Source organism: Schistocerca serialis, chromosome 3 (genome assembly GCF_023864345.2).
Source record: "Schistocerca serialis cubense isolate TAMUIC-IGC-003099 chromosome 3, iqSchSeri2.2, whole genome shotgun sequence".
NCBI classification, from domain to species: domain Eukaryota; kingdom Metazoa; phylum Arthropoda; class Insecta; order Orthoptera; family Acrididae; genus Schistocerca; species Schistocerca serialis.
Genome location: NC_064640.1, coordinates 623,681,649 through 623,699,143, shown reverse-complemented (window position 1 = coordinate 623,699,143; position 17,495 = coordinate 623,681,649).

Genomic DNA, 17,495 nt, shown 5'->3' with positions numbered 1-17,495 from the left:
AACCTAAAAAGTGAAATATAGGTGTGTGGTCAGCGTAACGTAATTAGTGTAGTCATTGTACTTGTAACAGGTTCCACATAGAGTTGTGGTAGCTGGTCCATTCATAGATTCAACACAAACACCTTTCCTAACAAAGGTTCAATCATTATTCTAATATTAGGTCCCCCCCCCCCCTCCCCCCACATATAACTTCAAAACATCGACCAAACCCTTCTTTTCATGACGTTACCGACACTGCATTGCAAAAACCGATGAAGACTTGTCAATGTCTTACATTCTAAATTCTTGTGGAAGATAACGTGCCAGAGTCAGAATGTTCTCAGATCGTGAATTCAACCGAGCTGCGCTTTTGGAAAAGCTACGTTATTGTAATGCTAAAATAGTACTATCCCCTATAGAGTTGTGTAGGCTGTGTGACAACTCACTAGTGATTGCATGCGTGTTTACTCGAAATACTCAGACACTTGCAGTAGTACTGTGTAATCACAGGATCAGTGTAGGCGACTTCCCATGAATAATCAAAATTTTTAACGAAACGGAATTGACTCACATGCAGGAACGGACCTGCAAGAATATAATGCATGACGGTTACACCATACATCACGTACTCGTCCAGAGACTGAGCTGGCAGCCTTACCTTTGCAGCTTCTACGAAACATTGTGGACCAAATACAGGAATTTTCGCTGCAAACCCAGAATCCCGTAGAAAAAGACATAGCTCGATATTTTGACGCATGTTGCTCATCAGTACATGGATCTATCTATAAGTTTACAACACTTGATGTTGGCTCAGAATTGTGTTGTTTGAGTGTGTATATACACCCAGCTATCTGTTGATATAAGTGAAGTGTATATGACGTTTGTGTTCTTCTTTTTCCTATAAGAACTTACGTATGATAGTGTAGCCACATAGTATTTAACATGAGCAGATGGGCGACATATCATCTTCACAAAGAGTTTGTTGAAAATGATTTTTCTGAGAATACGTCAGAAAAAGAGAAAAAGAAGAAGGATCACTACTGTAAGACAGAATCAGGCCGATTATCGTTGGTCCATCTGAATGCAGGAAAATGAATATTCTCATATCCCTCTTCATGCTTGCAGATGACGTTCACTTCAAGTATGTGTATGTATTTTCGAAAACACTGTTCCAGACCAAATATGACTACTTGAAGGTATTTTACATATAAAGTGATGACGTCCCACAATCTAATGGAGCAAAACCCAATGTAGTATTCATATTCGATGATGTCACAGTGGAAAATGAAGATCCAGTATTCAAACACTTTTGTTTTAGCCGCCTTAGAGCTGCTGATGCCTTCTGTCTAAGCTTGACATATTCCAAGATCCCAAAGCAGCTGAGAATATGTATGTAACAGGTTAATATGACTTTAAAAAACATTTGACAGACACATGTAGGATCTGATATGACATTAGATGAATTTACAAATTTAGGTAGAGACTGATGGACTCATTCAGTGTAACTTTATAATTATCGACAAAACAAGGCAGTTGAATGATAATTGATATAGATAGAACTTTCAGCTCATTTTTTTGTGTGTGTGTGTGTGTGTGTGTGTGTGTGTGTGTGTGTGTGTGTGTATTGAAGAAACAGGGTAGGCACATCAATGTACTTTACAGCATGGACAAGTTCACACGCTCTTCCATCCACAGTTATTCTGAGAGGCCAAGGCAGAACATTCATGTGTATGTTGACATGAAAATTCAGAATCCCAACAATAGCATTACACGTCATACTACTAGACCTGAAGAACTGAACGGACGTATCAAGGAACTCGATAGTTATTCTCGGACAGTCTGAGGTTAGACAACGAATTTACTGCAAGAGCTCATGTAATTGAGAAGAAGGTGAATGGGAACATGTGTAACCTGTCTGTCCACAGGACAATAAACATGAGTCCAGTTCACTTACACTACAACGAGTTTCTAAACACCGTTTGTAGTCGTATTAAAACCGTAGATACATGTAAACAGAAGTTTAACGTAGAGGAATCTGTACGTATTTCGTAACACAAGACCCTATTTGAGAAACTATATCTTGCAAACTGGTCAACGGAAACAAACAAAGCTTAGAAGGTACATCTTAAAAGATAGCAGTGATAGTGAAATTGCCTGTAGATTTTACACAGAAGAACTAAAGAGAAGCATTGAACCAAATGTCTTCCTCGTAGAAAATGTAATAAAGTAACTGGGATAAAATCTCTTGTTACATGGCTCGGTTTACAATCATTTCATAACAGTTAGGTGGACGTTATATATAATAAAGAATGTAAGCAACATAACATGCGTGAAAGTAAGCATACCACAAGAGATGGTGTTTTTCTTGATAAGTTACCAATAGATATTCATATCATAACATATAACTACTGTGGACTTGGAGTCAAGCTTAAGAAATCACTCAAATGTGGTGAAAAGTGAATCACTGAAGGCCTACAAACGTCAGCACATCGCGTACGCATCAAATAAGGATATTCCAGGACGTCACGATGCAGACAGAATACAAGCCGACTGTTGTTGTTGTTGTGGTCTTCAGTCCTGAGACTGGTTTGATGCAGCTCTCCATGCTACTCTATCCTGTGCAAGCTTTTTCATCTCCCAGTACCTACTGCAACCTACATCCTTCTGAATCTGCTTAGTGTATTCATCTCTTGGTCTCCCTCTACGATTTTTACCCTCCACGCTGCCCTCCAATACTAAATTGGTGATCCCTTGATGCCTCAGAACATGTCCTACCAACCGATCCCTTCTTCTGGTCAAGTTGTGCCACAAACTTCTCTTCTCCCCAATCCTATTCAATACTTCCTCATTAGTTATGTGATCTACCCATCTAATCTTCAGCATTCTTCTGTAGCACCACATTTCGAAAGCTTCTATTCTCTTCTTGTCCAAACTATTTATCGTCCATGTTTCACTTCCATACATGGCTACACTCCATACGAATACTTTCAGAAATGACTTCCTGACACTTAAATCTATACTGGATGTTAACAAATTTCTCTTCTTCAGAAACGCTTTCCTTGCCATTGCCAGCCTACATTTTATATCCTCTCTACTTCGACCATCATCAGTCATTTTGCTCCCCAAATAGCAAAACTCCTTTACTACTTTAAGTGCCTCATTTCCTAATCTAATTCCCTCAGCATCACCCGATTTAATTAGACTACATTCCATTATCCTTGTTTTGCTTTTGTTGATGTTCATCTTATATCCTCCTTTCAAGACACTGTCCATTCCATTCAACTCCTCTTCCAAGTCCTTTGCTGTCTCTGACAGAATTACAATGTCATCGGCGAACCTCAAAGTTTTTATTTCTTCTCCATGAATTTTAATACCTACTCCGAATTTTTCTTTTGCAAGGAAAAATGTTCAGTAAGAGATATTGGCATTGGTCAAAATACCACTGGACATGTAGATAAAGCAATACACACAAAACTCAAACTGGGTATGGGGTCAAATTTCAGTTGAGAAATGAATGCAGCTCGTCGATCGCTAAAGAAAAAGAAGAAGAAGGGTATGTCAGGGTGTTTCAAAAATGCATAAACCTGTCATTGGCAGCAGCTAAAAGAATATCAGAAGAAAGACTGATTAGAACGCCTAGAGTCCTACCAGTCCCAAACACATCAGATGGAATCCTTCCATTCATAATTCCAGCCTTGGCAGGGCTTTCAGCGACTTGTTCTTTAAATTCTGTTGTGACAGCTATCACCAGAGCAGTGCAAAATGCAAAAACACACAGCACAGTTCCAGAAGGCGAAAACGCATAACAGATTCTAAGAACGTGGAATCGATTATATTTAAAATAGAACTGGAAAGGGCTTGGACTGTTCGTTAAGAAAAAGCTATTAGCTATACCGCACAACAGGCTACTGACAAATATGGACCTGCTTAAATTTGTCAAAACGTTCTCTGTTCCAAGATTTCATGGAATGTTCATGCGGAATACATTACTTAAGACTATGTGAAAATCTACTGAATGTGCCACTGCAAATGTTGACTTTGCGGGAGGACCTGACACTGGGTTGCGTATATTAAAAGGAGAACCCAAAATAATCTCTGTAACATTGAATCATTCGTTGATTTACAGCCTCCCGAAGAATTATGCGGATACTTTGCCAGTTAGTACATATTCTATAATTCTTGACGCTACCAAAAGTTCATCCTGACAATTACAAAGAAGATATAGAAACAAAACACAGTAACCACGAACACATGTTCATCAGTTGAGCTTGAGGAGTGATTTCATACACTTTGATTTCAGATGGTCTATTGTCGGTACGAAGCGCCAATTACTTCCCATCAATCCAACTTAATAAAGGTGACTAGAGTAATGTGATAATATAAACGTACAACACCATTCCTAATATGACAGTATCACACTGCTATTTACATCTGGGAAGAGGTAAAGCTGTGCATGTACTTCACAGTACATATGAAACTGCCGATTTAAATGAATATTCAAGATGCATTACCTGCGCTCCACTTATGCATGAACGTCAACATACTTAAAATGGAAGTAAGGACGACTGAGGATATGACAGACTTTACAAAAGAAACTTAAGTAGGATTATTGATATGCTTCTCAAAGGATCAAATTCTGCAAAACGATTCGAAAAAATTTTAGGAGACAGCTCATTCATTGGGTATACTAAGAGTTAGCACAGGTCGAGTAAAGTGCAATATTGCAACTAACTCGTTTCTCAACGACCAACTGATTAATAGTCTGTGGATACTTTTCTATAGTCAGTCTAGGATATTAAATTGTGGAGATGCCGAGCAACGCAGGTTACTTCCCAATGGCTGTTCAGACATTCGAACATCTTGAGCTGAAGACTGCTGACCAGAGAGGCTATCTCGTCGATGTGCAGAATATAACCAGCACACACCATTAGCAGAGCTTCTCTTTATATCATGTAAACACCAAATAACTAGCAACTCCTTAAATCACTGTGCATAAAACTGTAGAATGACAATGTCAGCAGTCGATATAGCTGCTCCAGTCGAGTATGATGAACGAATCATTCATCAGGAATACCTCTTCTACAAACCTTCTGCTTCAGCAAAGTTTGAGAACGATGAAGAGATCCTCATTATGATTGAACACCAGGATCCTTTAACCATTCCTAGCAGGATTCTCATAGACTTGGAGGATAAATTGACAAACAAATGTGTGGGTGCTCATGGCAGCTTCTAATCTTCCACGTAACACATTTATCTACCTGATTCAGGAACTAAAGTATGAGATAAATGAGCTGCTGACTGATCGCAGTAGGAATGCCGGTATCACATCAACCTTAAAACATACATTTCAATTTCAAAATCGGACTTGAACTGTTTGGAGAATGCAGGATGGTTTGTGGAGAAATCACTATCACCAGATGAGTAAAAGCGATTTAGTGAATGCATACTTCTCAAAAATGTTCAAATGTGTGTGAAATCTTATGGGACTTAACTGCTAAGGTCATCAGTCGCTTAGCTTACACACTACTTAACCTAAGTTATGCTAAGGACAAACACACACACCCATGCCCGAGGGAGGACTCGAACCTCCGCCGGGACCGCATACTTCTCAAAATGCTTGCTGGTTACTTTGAGGACGTGAGGAGGATTGTAGTTAATGTGACGGAGGAATTTATGTTAGAAAAAGTATAGCAGACGGTTATGCATATATCCAAGGTGGCATCGGAGAAGAGAACAAGATGCTCAATAGATTAATTTGGAAAGTGCGCCATGTCTATGTAAGCGACAAAGGTCGTTTGAAACTTTTAAAAATACTTCTATCTGGCATTCAGCTGCCTTTAAATTTCAGATCATAGGAGCTATTTGAGTCACCTCTACTTCCGAGCTGTTCTAGACAACATGGACCATTAAAACACCCGTTCAATTAGAAACGCTCGATTTACTACCTTTGAATTTCAAACTCATAGGGAAGTGAACCTCAAACACGACTCGAATGAATTCTATTGTTTTAATTTAACAAACTCTAAAGTTAATTTAAATATGAGTTTTACCCACATGAAAACTTACTGCAAGATTGGGTTACTAACATATACAGTCCTTTTTAATATGTATACACTTACCAGAATTGTGCATAGATTAGCATAAATTAATAGGTGTAGCATAACAATTAAACCATGTCATTATTCCCCCTAAAATTGCTAACAGTATAATCAATCTTCAAGGCTTCCTCGATGAACATGGACACTTTACATTTGTAGACTATACATTTATCGCCTTCACCAACGAAGAGCACGTTACCACAGCATTTTCAATGGTCATAGCTCCAACTGAACCTTTCAAAAACATCAACAGCCTCAAAATAAGGAAACGTATGTTATGGTCTAGTCAGAATTATCATTGCATCAACGGAATGATTTTTGAAGGTATGCTGACATTACTTTAAAATTTCGATCATACAGATTTAATACTTTACACGAAAGGAAGTGAGAAATTTTCATGGATACCTGATATTTACAGGTACGCCTCGGTTGCGGATGTAGAACGATGTGGATTTCATCCATTGCATCGTCTAGTACTGAGAAAGAAGAAGACGAAGAAGAAAAAGGACTTTTTGTGTACACACTGTATAATACATAAGTACTATTTATTTGGATTTTAAATAAATTATTTTAACTATCTATCACATTTTCATATCTCATAAATGCACCCCTAGCACTCTACCCCTAGAGCCACTGCGACATGTGACTGCTCCCAGTGGATTTTGGGACGGTACTGGCTGAAATCTACCCCCACCACTGCTCCGCTGTTCTCTCCTATTTAAAAAGGCCCAGAAGTCTCAGTTTCACATCAGTCTACTCCCAGAATTCGCAGGTGAAGTTTGTACCAACCTTAATCGGTCAGGCAGTGAAGCTGATAGCAACAGCAGTAACAGGTGCCCTCGTTTTGAAGGTGAGGTCGATGTTGAGAGTGTTACATCGAACCTCTCTGTGATGTAGCGTTTCCTTCTTTAGTGCAGCATATCGTGGACTGTGAGAATCTTGTATGTAAGGTTGAGCTAGTTTTTTGGGTGCATGTATCTGTATCTCCGACACTTATTGACAGTTATGTTCTCGCATTTTACTTAACCAGTATTGTGCTTGAAGTTTCAGAATCAGTCGATTACGGCATTAAACCAACAACACCACGCACAGCGTCGACTGTACCAGAGGGGTGGTGGGTAAACGTTGTTCATAACATTGAGATGCGGGCTACCACATCTCAGGTTGTGTGTCGTATATACATGTCTGTGACAGTGTATGCATTTTTCTCATAGTTTCTTTACTTAACCAGTACCGATTTAGTCGTTCCAGGATCGAATAATGTTATGGTACTCACTGCATTTTTGGCATCCCCAGCATTGTAGGGCTGACAGCTAGGCATTAACCCATGTATTGAAACGTTGGCCACACCATCTCAGGCCTCTGACGATGCTAACTTATACACTGAAATGACAGAAGTCATGGGATAGCGATATGCACATATACATATGGCGGTAGCATCACGTATACAATGTATGGTAGGCCAGTGCAACGGCAGAGCTGTCATTTGTATTCAGGTGATTCACGTGGAAAGGTTTCCTACGTGATTTTGGTCTCACGATGTGAATTAACAGAGTTTGAACTCGGAATGGTAGTAGGAGCTAGATGCATGGGACATTCCATTTCGGAAATCGTAGGGAATTAAATTTTCTGAGATCTACAGTGTCAAGAGTGTGCCAAGAATACCAAATTTCAGGCATTACCTCTCACCACGGACAACTAAGAGACCGACGGCCTTCACTTAACCACTGAGAGCAGCGGCATTTGCGTAGAGTTTTCGGTGCTTACAGAAAAAAAAATGTCTCTGAGCACTATGGGACTTAACTGCTGAGTTTATCAGTCCCCTAGAACTTAGAACTACTTAAACGTAACTAACCTAAGGACATCACACACACCCATGCCCGAGGCAGGACTCGAACATGCGACCGTAGCGGTCGCACGGTTACAGACTGTAGCGCCCAGAACCGCTCGGCCACTTCGGCCGGCGGTGCTTACAGACAAGCAATACTGCTTGAAGTGACCGCACAAATCAATGCGGGACGTATGATGAACGTATGCGAAATCTGGCATTAATTAGCTATGGCATCATATAACCGACACGAGTGCCTTTGAAACACCACGAGATCGACGACAGCGCGTCTCCTGGGCTCTTGACCATATTGGTTGTAACCTAGGTGACTGAAAAACCTAGATGACTGGAAAACTGACCTAACTGGATAATAAGGTTCAAGTGTGGTACAGATCCCACAAAGCCATGGACTCAAGATGTCAACCAGGCACTAAGCAAGCAAGTGGTGCCTCGATAACGGTGTGGGCTTTGTTTACACGGAATGTACTAAGGCCTCTTTCCAACTGAAACTATCATTGACAGGAAATGGTAATGTTCAGCGACTCTGAGATCATTTGCGACCATTGATGGATAATACACTCCTGGAAATTGAAATAAGAACACCGTGAATTCATTGTCCCAGGAAGGGGAAACTTTATTGACACATTCCTGGGGTCAGATACATCACATGATCACACTGACAGAACCACAGGCACATAGACACAGGCAACAGAGCATACACAATGTCGGCACTAGTACAGTGTATATCCACCTTTCGCAGCAATGCAGGCTGCTATTCTCCCATGGAGACGATCGTAGAGATGCTGGATGTAGTCCTGTGGAACGGCTTGCCATGCCATTTCCACCTGGCGCCTCAGTTGGACCAGCGTTCGTGCTGGACGTGCAGACCGCGTGAGACGACGTTTCATCCAGTCCCAAACATGCTCAGTGGGGGACAGATCCGGAGATCATGCTGGCCAGGGTAGTTGACTTACACCTTCTAGAGCACGTTGCGTGGCACGGGATACATGCGGACGTGCATTGTCCTGTTGGAACAGCAAGTTCCCTTGCCGGTCTAGGAATGGTAGAACGATGGGTTTGATGACGGTTTGGATGTACCGTGCACTATTCAGTGTCCCCTCGACGATCACCAGTGGTGTACGGCCAGTGTAGGAGATCGCTCCCCACACCATGATGCCGGGTGTTGGCCCTGTGTGCCTCGGTCGTATGCAGTCCTGATTGTGGCGCTCACCTGCACGGCGCCAAATACGCATACGACCATCATTGGCACCAAGGCAGAAGCGACTCTCATCGCTGAAGACGACACGTCTCCATTCGTCCCTCCATTCACGCCTGTCGCGACACCACTGGAGGCGGGCTGCACGATGTTGGGGCGTGAGCGGAAGACGGCCTAACGGTGTGCGGGACCGTAGCCCAGCTTCATGGAGACGGTTGCGAATGGTCCTCGCCGATACCCCAGGAGCAAAAGTGTCCCTAATTTGCTGGGAAGTGGCGGTGCGGTCCCCTACGGCACTGCGTAGGATCCTACGGTCTTGCCGTGCATCCGTGCGTCGCTGCGGTCCGGTCCCAGGACGACGGGTACGTGCACCTTCCGCCGACCACTGGCGACAACATCGATGTACTGTGGAGACCTCACGCCCCACGTGTTGAGCAATTCGGCGGTACGTCCACCCGGCCTCCCGCATGCCCACTATACGCCCTCGCTCAAAGTCCGTCAACTGCACATACGGTTCACGTCCACGCTGTCGCGGCATGCTACCAGTGTTAAAGACTGCGATGGAGCTCCGTATGCCACGGCGAACTGGCTGACACTGACGGCGGCGGTGCACAAATGCTGCGCAGCTAGCGCCATTCGACGGCCAACACCGCGGTTCCTGGTGTGTCCGCTGTGCCGTGCGTGTGATCATTGCTTGTACAGCCCTCTCGCAGTGTCCGGACCAAGTATGGTGGGTCTGACACACCGGTGTCAATGTGTTCTTTTTTCCATTTCCCGGAGTGTATATTCCCAAACAAGGATGCAATTGTAATGGATGACAATACGCGATGTCATTGTGCCAAAACTGTTCGTGATTGATTTGAAGAACATTCTGGACATTTCGAGTGAATATATTTGGGTAACCAGATTACCCGACATGAATCCCGGCGAACACTTGTGGGACGTAATCGAAAGATCAGTTCAGGCAAGAAATCCTGCACGAGCAGCTCCTAGTGCCACCTATCCTCCGTCCACGTTCATGTCCTCCAAGCTCGCTACTTCGATATTCCCACTGGCCATCGAATGTTATTGTACAGCCACACTGAAGGTGGTGGATTCATGGCCCATTGAGTAAAATCAGTTATGTGAATACGTGGTGTTTGTTCTTTCAGACTGAGGATAGGTGGCGTTAGGTGAGAATATAGATCAGCTAGGAGGCGTCTGAAATAGTCCACGCAGTTGCAATAAAAACTGTGCCTGGATGACGCAGTGGTTACCACAACTACCTAGTAAGCATGGGATCCTGGGTTCGAATTACACTCTGGCACATATTTTCACTCGTCGCCGTTGAGTCCGCATAAAGTCTCGATGAAGCTGACATCGATAATTCCTTCCCTTTCGTTTCTCCACCCTCCACCTTCAGTTTACATAATATGTATCACAGCTACAGATTCCATGCAGTGTCTGTTTTTTGGACATTCCAGAAAGTAGAGACATCACGAATTCATATAAATGGCTCGCCTGATGGACAATGAATTCACCACCCTCAGTGCAGATGCACAATTACATTCGATCTCCTACAGGAATCTCAAAGGAGCAAGCATGGGGGTTATGGTTGAGGACTGTGCATAAAGAGCGCTAGGTGCGAATGTGGGTCAGCTGGGATACATGCCAAATTGCAACAAACACTGTGTCCGGATGGCACAGTGGTTAATGCAAATGCCTAGTACGAATGATACCCTGGGTTCTGGTCTGGCACACATGTTCACTCATCGCCACTGATTCCAAATGAAGTCCTGAGGCACTGACATCAACAGTTCCTTTCCTTTCCTGTCTCCCCATTCCATCCTCAATTTACATAAGATGTATCACAGCTGCGGATTCCATGTGGTGTCTGTTCGACCTCCAGCATGAATCTCAAAGTGGCAAGCGTGGAGGACATCGATGGGGACTGTGCGTATGTGACGCTAGGTGTGGAAGTAGGTAGGTCGGGAGGTGTGCTGAGATAGTCCACGCAGTTGAGATAAATACGGTGTCTGGAAGGCGCAGTGGTTAACGCAAGTACCTAATAAGCAGGATATCCCGGTTTCAAATTCCGGTCCGGACACACATTTTCACTCACCACTGCTGATTCCATATAAGGTCCTAATGCAGCTGACGTCAATAATTCCTTACCTTTCCTTAATTCCCCTCTGTCTCCAATTTACATAATATATATCACAGCTGCGGAATCCGAGTGGTGTCTGTTCTTCCGGACACGTCGAAAAGAACAGATATTACGAATTCATGCATGCCCCTTCCTTATACAGTTGTACAGGAGTCAATGTGCGAATCAACTGCAACAACAGTAAGGACTTCAATTCCCCCCTGTACTGCCGGCAGCTGTTCCCTTCTCTTAGGTTGCCTAGGTGTTACACTACCATTTTCACGTAACTGGTTGAAGAGAATGATAAATAATTGCTGAGGTAGTTGACGTATATTGGAATATCTTGCCACGTACGCCATACAAGAATGAACTGCATTCTTTCTACATTCTCCATACACAGGAGCATGTCGGTTTTTTCTGCGTTCGTAAATTCCATCGTTCACTCACAACATACTGCTTGGACTGTCACACACCAAGTGGCTATCAAGGCGCAGTACACTCAAAGAGCACACAACTACACTGAAAGCAAACATAACTAAATCGTACCCAGCAACTACGCAGGTAGAATGTCACAATCAAGTGTCGGTGAGGAAAACTTTTCATATACGGTATCTCATAAAGGATTCGCACTAGAATCCTGCAACAAACACCGCTTACATTCTAATTTACCCCACTTTTAGTTTTTTAATGTCAACAGACATTGTTCTATTTTAAAAATTGTATGCTTGCTCAAAAAGTACACTTTATAGGTATTATTATAATCTGTTTATTGACTTACGGCACGAGCCCCTGACTACCAACCCATACTTTGAAAACCGCACATCACTGGCACCCAGTAAATTTTCGGTGATTCACCCTGTTTATTTATTTCTAGTAATGGCGCTGGTGTTGGTGATTGGGTTGGTAGTTTCAATTCGTCAAGCAATTCTGAAACAGCACAGAACAACGGTCAGTAAGTATCAGAACATTTACACACGAACACAAACACACACACACACACACACACACAAACACACACACACACACACACACACAGTGACAGAGCTAAAAGGGCCAAAAAAAGTCTGTGTCGTCATTCTCATCATCCTCAGAGTCTGATAGTGGCCTTGTGAGGATCCAACGACCCACAAAGAAATGCACGCTTTCATATACGCTGTGTCCAAAATTAAAGCAACAAGAGGAAGTTTTGCAAGATGGCGTTTATTTTGCCACAAAACAGTATTAACAGGTAATAGTAAAGTAGAAACAATGTAAAGGTTGGTTGGTTGGTTTGGGGAAGGAGACCAGACAGCGTGGTCATCGGTCTCATCGGATTAGGGAAGGATGGGGAAGGAAGTCGGCCGTGCCCTTTCAAAGGAACCATCCCGGCATTTGCCTGGAGTTATTTAGGGAAATCACGGAAAACCTAAATCAGGATGGCCGGACGCGGGATTGAACCGTCGTCCTCCCGAATGCGAGTCCAGTGCAAACAATGTAAAGAACGGAGAACGTCGACAACTGCAACACGCTTAATTTGTAAGTAGGCCGTTTAGGTTTTTATGTTGGTAATGCCACGTAGCGCTCTGTATGAAAATCACTGACTGTGTTGTGTGCAGTCTGTGGCTTGTTGGACACATTGTTGGAATATTCGCTATTGTAGTGTTGGGCAGTTGGCTGTGAACAGCACGTAGTGTTGCGCAGTTGGAGGTGAGAGGCCAGCAGTGGTGGATGTGGGGAGAGAGATGCGAGAGTTTTGAGAAGTTGCTATAAGCGGACGATCTGGACAAGTGTCCTCTAGAAAAAGGAAATTTGTAAAGATGGAGGTTATATATTTGAACATTATTAAGGTAAACACATTGTTTGTTCATTTTCTAACTATGCCTATTAGTAAATACTGCCTTCAGTAGTTAGAATCTTTTATTTAGCTGGCAGTTCTGGCGCTCGCTGTATTGCAGTAGTTCGAGTAACGAAGATTTTTTTGAGGTAAGTGATTCATGAAGGGTATAGGTTATTGCTAGTCAGGGCCATTCTTTTGTGGGGATTGTTGAAAGTCACATTGCGTTGTACTGAAAATATTGTGTGTCAGTTTAGAGATGATCAGTAGTTACTGCCTTCAGTAGTTAGAATCTTTTATTTAGCTGGGATTTCTGGCGCTCACTTTATTGCAGGAGTTCGAGTAACGAAAATTTTAGTGAGGTAAGTGATTCATGAAAGGTAAAGGTTATTGCTAGTCAGGGCCATTCTTTTGTGGGGATTGTTGCAAGTCAGATTGCGTTGCGCTACTAATATTGTGTGTCAGTTTAGACATTATCAGTAGTTACTGCATTCAGTAGTTAGAACCTTATATTAAGCTGGGAGTACTGGTGCTCCCTCTATTGCAGTAGTTCGAGCAACGAAGATTTTTGTGAGGTTCATGAAAGGTGTAGGTTATTGCTAGTCAGGGCGATTCTTTCGTTGGGATTGTTGAAAGTCAGATTGCGTTACACTAAAAATATTGTGTATCAGTTTAGAAAGATCAGTAGTTACTACCTTCAGTATTTAGAATATTTCATTTAGCTGGAATTACTGGCGCTCGCTGTATTGCAGTAGTTCGAGTAATGAAGATTTTTGTGTGGTAAGTGTTTCATGAAAGGTATAGGTTATTGCTAGTCAGGGCGATTCTTTTGTTGGGATTATTGAAAGTCAGATTGCGTTACACTAAAAATATTGTGTATCAGTTTAGACATGATCAGTAGTTACTGCCTTCAGTAGTTAGAATATTTCATTTAGCTGGAATTACTGGCGCTCGCTGTATTGCAGTAGTTCGAGTAACAAAGATTTTTGTGAGGTAAGTGATTCACGAAAGGTATGGTTATTGCTAGTCAGGGCCATTCTTTTGTGGGGATTGTTGAAAGTCACATTGCGTTGTACTAAAAATATTGTGTGTCAATTTGGAGATGATCAGTAGTTACTGCCTTCAGTTGTTAGAATCTTTTATTTAGCTGGGTGTAGTGGCGCTCGCTGTATTGCAGTATTTCGAGAACGAAGATTTTTGTGACGTAAGTGATTCATGAAAGTTATAGGTTATTGCTAGTAAGGGCCATTCTTTTGTGGGGATTGTTGAAAGTCATTGCGTTGCACTAAAGTTATTGTGTGTCAGCTTTAGAGATGATCAGTAGTTAATGCCTTCAGTAATTTGAATCTTTTATTTAGCTGGGACTGTTGGCGCTCGCTGTATTGCAGGAGTTCGAGTAACGAAAATTTTAGAGAGGTAAGTGATTCATGAAAGGTAAAGGTTATTGCTAGTCAGGGCCATTCTTTTGTGGGGATTGTTGAAAGTCAGATTGCGTTGCGCTACAAATATTGTGTGTCAGTTTAGACATGATCAGCAGTTACAGCATTCAGTAGTTAGAACCTTTTATTTAGCTGGGAGTATTGGCGCTCCCTGTATTGCAGTAGTTCGAGTAAAGAAGATTTTTGTGGGGTAAGCTATTCATGAAAGGTATAGGTTACTGCTAGTCAGGGCCATTCTTTTGTGTGGATTGTTGAAAGTCAGATTGAGTTGCGCTAAAATTATTGTGTACCAGTTTAGAGATGATCAGTAATTACTGCCTCCAGTAGTTACAATATTTTATTTATCTGGGAGTACTAGCGCTCACTGTATTGCAGTAGTTCAAGTAACGAAGATTTTTGTGAGGTAAGTAATTCATGAGAGGTATGGGTTATTGCTAGTCAGGGCCATACCTTAGTGCGGATTGTTGCAAGTTATATTGCGCTGCGCTAAATACACTCCTGGAAATTGAAATAAGAACACCGTGAATTCATTGTCCCAGGAAGGGGAAACTTTATTGACACATTCCTGGGGTCAGATACATCACATGATCACACTGACAGAACCACAGGCACATAGACACAGGCAACAGAGCATGCACAATGTCGGCACTAATACAGTGTATATCCACCTTTCGCAGCAATGCAGGCTGCTATTCTCCCATGGAGACGATCGTAGAGATGCTGGATGTAGTCCTGTGGAACGGCTTGCCATGCCATTTCCACCTGGCGCCTCAGTTGGACCAGCGTTCGTGCTGGACGTGCAGACCGCGTGAGACGACGCTTCATCCAGTCCCAAACATGCTCAATGGGGGACACATCCGGAGATCTTGCTGGCCAGGGTAGTTGACTTACATCTTCTAGAGCACGTTGGGTGGCACGGGATACATGCGGACGTGCATTGTCCTGTTGGAACAGCAAGTTCCCTTGCCGGTCTAGGAATGGTAGAACGATGGGTTCGATGACGGTTTGGATGTACCGTGCACTATTCAGTGTCCCCTCGACGATCACCAGTGGTTTACGGCCAGTGTAGGAGATCGCTCCCCACACCATGATGCCGGGTGTTGGCCCTGTGTGCCTCGGTCGTATGCAGTCCTGATTGTGGCGCTCACCTGCACGGCGCCAAACACGCATACGACCATCATTGGCACCAAGGCAGAAGCGACTCTCATTGCTGAAGACGACACGTCTCCATTCGTCCCTCCATTCACGCCTGTCGCGACACCACTGGAGGCGGGCTGCACGATGTTGGGGCGTGAGCGGAAGACTGCCTAACGGTGTGCGGGACCGTAGCCCAGCTTCATGGAGACGGTTGCGAATGGTCCTCGCCGATACCCCAGGAGCAACAGTGTCCCTAATTTCCTGGGAAGTGGCGGTGCGGGCCCCTACGGCACTCCGTAGGATCCTACGGTCTTGGCGTGCATCCGTGCGTCGTTGCGGTCCGGTCCCAGGTCGATGGGCACGTGCACCTTCCGCCGACCACTGGCGACAACATCGATGTACTGTGGAGACCTCACGCCCCACGTGTTGAGCAATTCGGCGGTACGTCCACCCGGCCTCCCGCATGCCCACTTTACGCCCTCGCTCAAAGTCCGTCAACTGCACATACGGTTCACGTCCACGCTGTCGCGGCATACTACCAGTGTTAAAGACTGCGATGGAGCTCCGTATGCCACGGCAAACTGGCTGACACTGACGGCGGCGGTGCACAAATGCTGCGCAGCTAGCGCCATTCGACGGCCAACACCGCGGTTCCTGGTGTGTCCGCTGTGCCGTGCGTGTGATCATTGCTTGTACAGCCCTCTCGCAGTGTCCGGAGCAAGTATGGTGGGTCTGACACACCGGTGTCAATGTGTTCTTTTTTCCATTTCCAGGAGTGTATATTGTGTGTCAGTTTAAAGATTTTCAGTAGTTACTGCCTTGTTACGAAGATTTTTGTAAGGTAAGTGATTCATGAAAGGTGTAGGTTATTGCTAGTCAGGACCATTCTTTTGTGGGGATTGTTGCAAGTCAGATTGCTTTGCGCTAAAAGTATTGTGTGTCAGTTTTGAGATGATCAGTAGATACTGCCTTCATTGGTTAGAATCTCCTATTTGGCTTGCAGTACTGTCGCTCGCTGTATTGCGCTACTTCGAGTAACGAAGATTTTTGTGAGGTAAGTGATTCATGAAATTGCTAGTCAGGGCCACTCTTTTGTTGGGATTGTTAAAAGTCAGATTGCGTTGCGCTAAAAATTTTGTGTACCGGTTTAGAGATGATCAGTAGTTACTGCCTCCAGTAGTTACAATATTTTATTTATCTGGGAGTACTAGCGCTCACTGTATTGCAGTAGTTCGAGTAACGAAGATTTTTGTGAGGTAAGTTATTAATGAAAGTTATAGGTTATTGCTAGTCAGGGCCCTTCTTTTGTGGGGATTGTTGCAAGTCAGATTGCGTTGCACTAAAAATATTGTGTGTCAGTTTAAAGATTTTCAGTAGTTACAGCCTCGATAGGAAGATTTTTCTGAGGTAAGGGATATATGAAAGGTATAGGTTATTGCTAGACAGGGACATCCATTTGTTGGGATTGTTGAAAATCAGATAGCCTTTCGCTAAAAATATTGTGTGTCAGTTTAGAGATGATCAGTAGTTACTGCCTTCAGTAGTTAGAATCTTTTATTTAGCTGGGAGTACTGGCGCCCGCTTTATTGCAGTCGTTCGAGTAACGAATATTTTTGTGAGGTGAGTGATTCATGAAGGGTATACGTTCTACATCTACATATACATCCATACTCCGCAAGCCACCTGACGGTGTGTGGCGCAGTGTACCCTGAGTACCTCTATCGGTTCTCCCTTCTATTCCAGTCTCGTATTGTCCGTGGAAGGAAGGATTGTCGGTATGCCTCTGTGTGGGCTCTAATCTCTCTTATTTTATCCTCATGGTCTCTTCGCGAGATACACGTAGGAGGGAGTAGTATACTG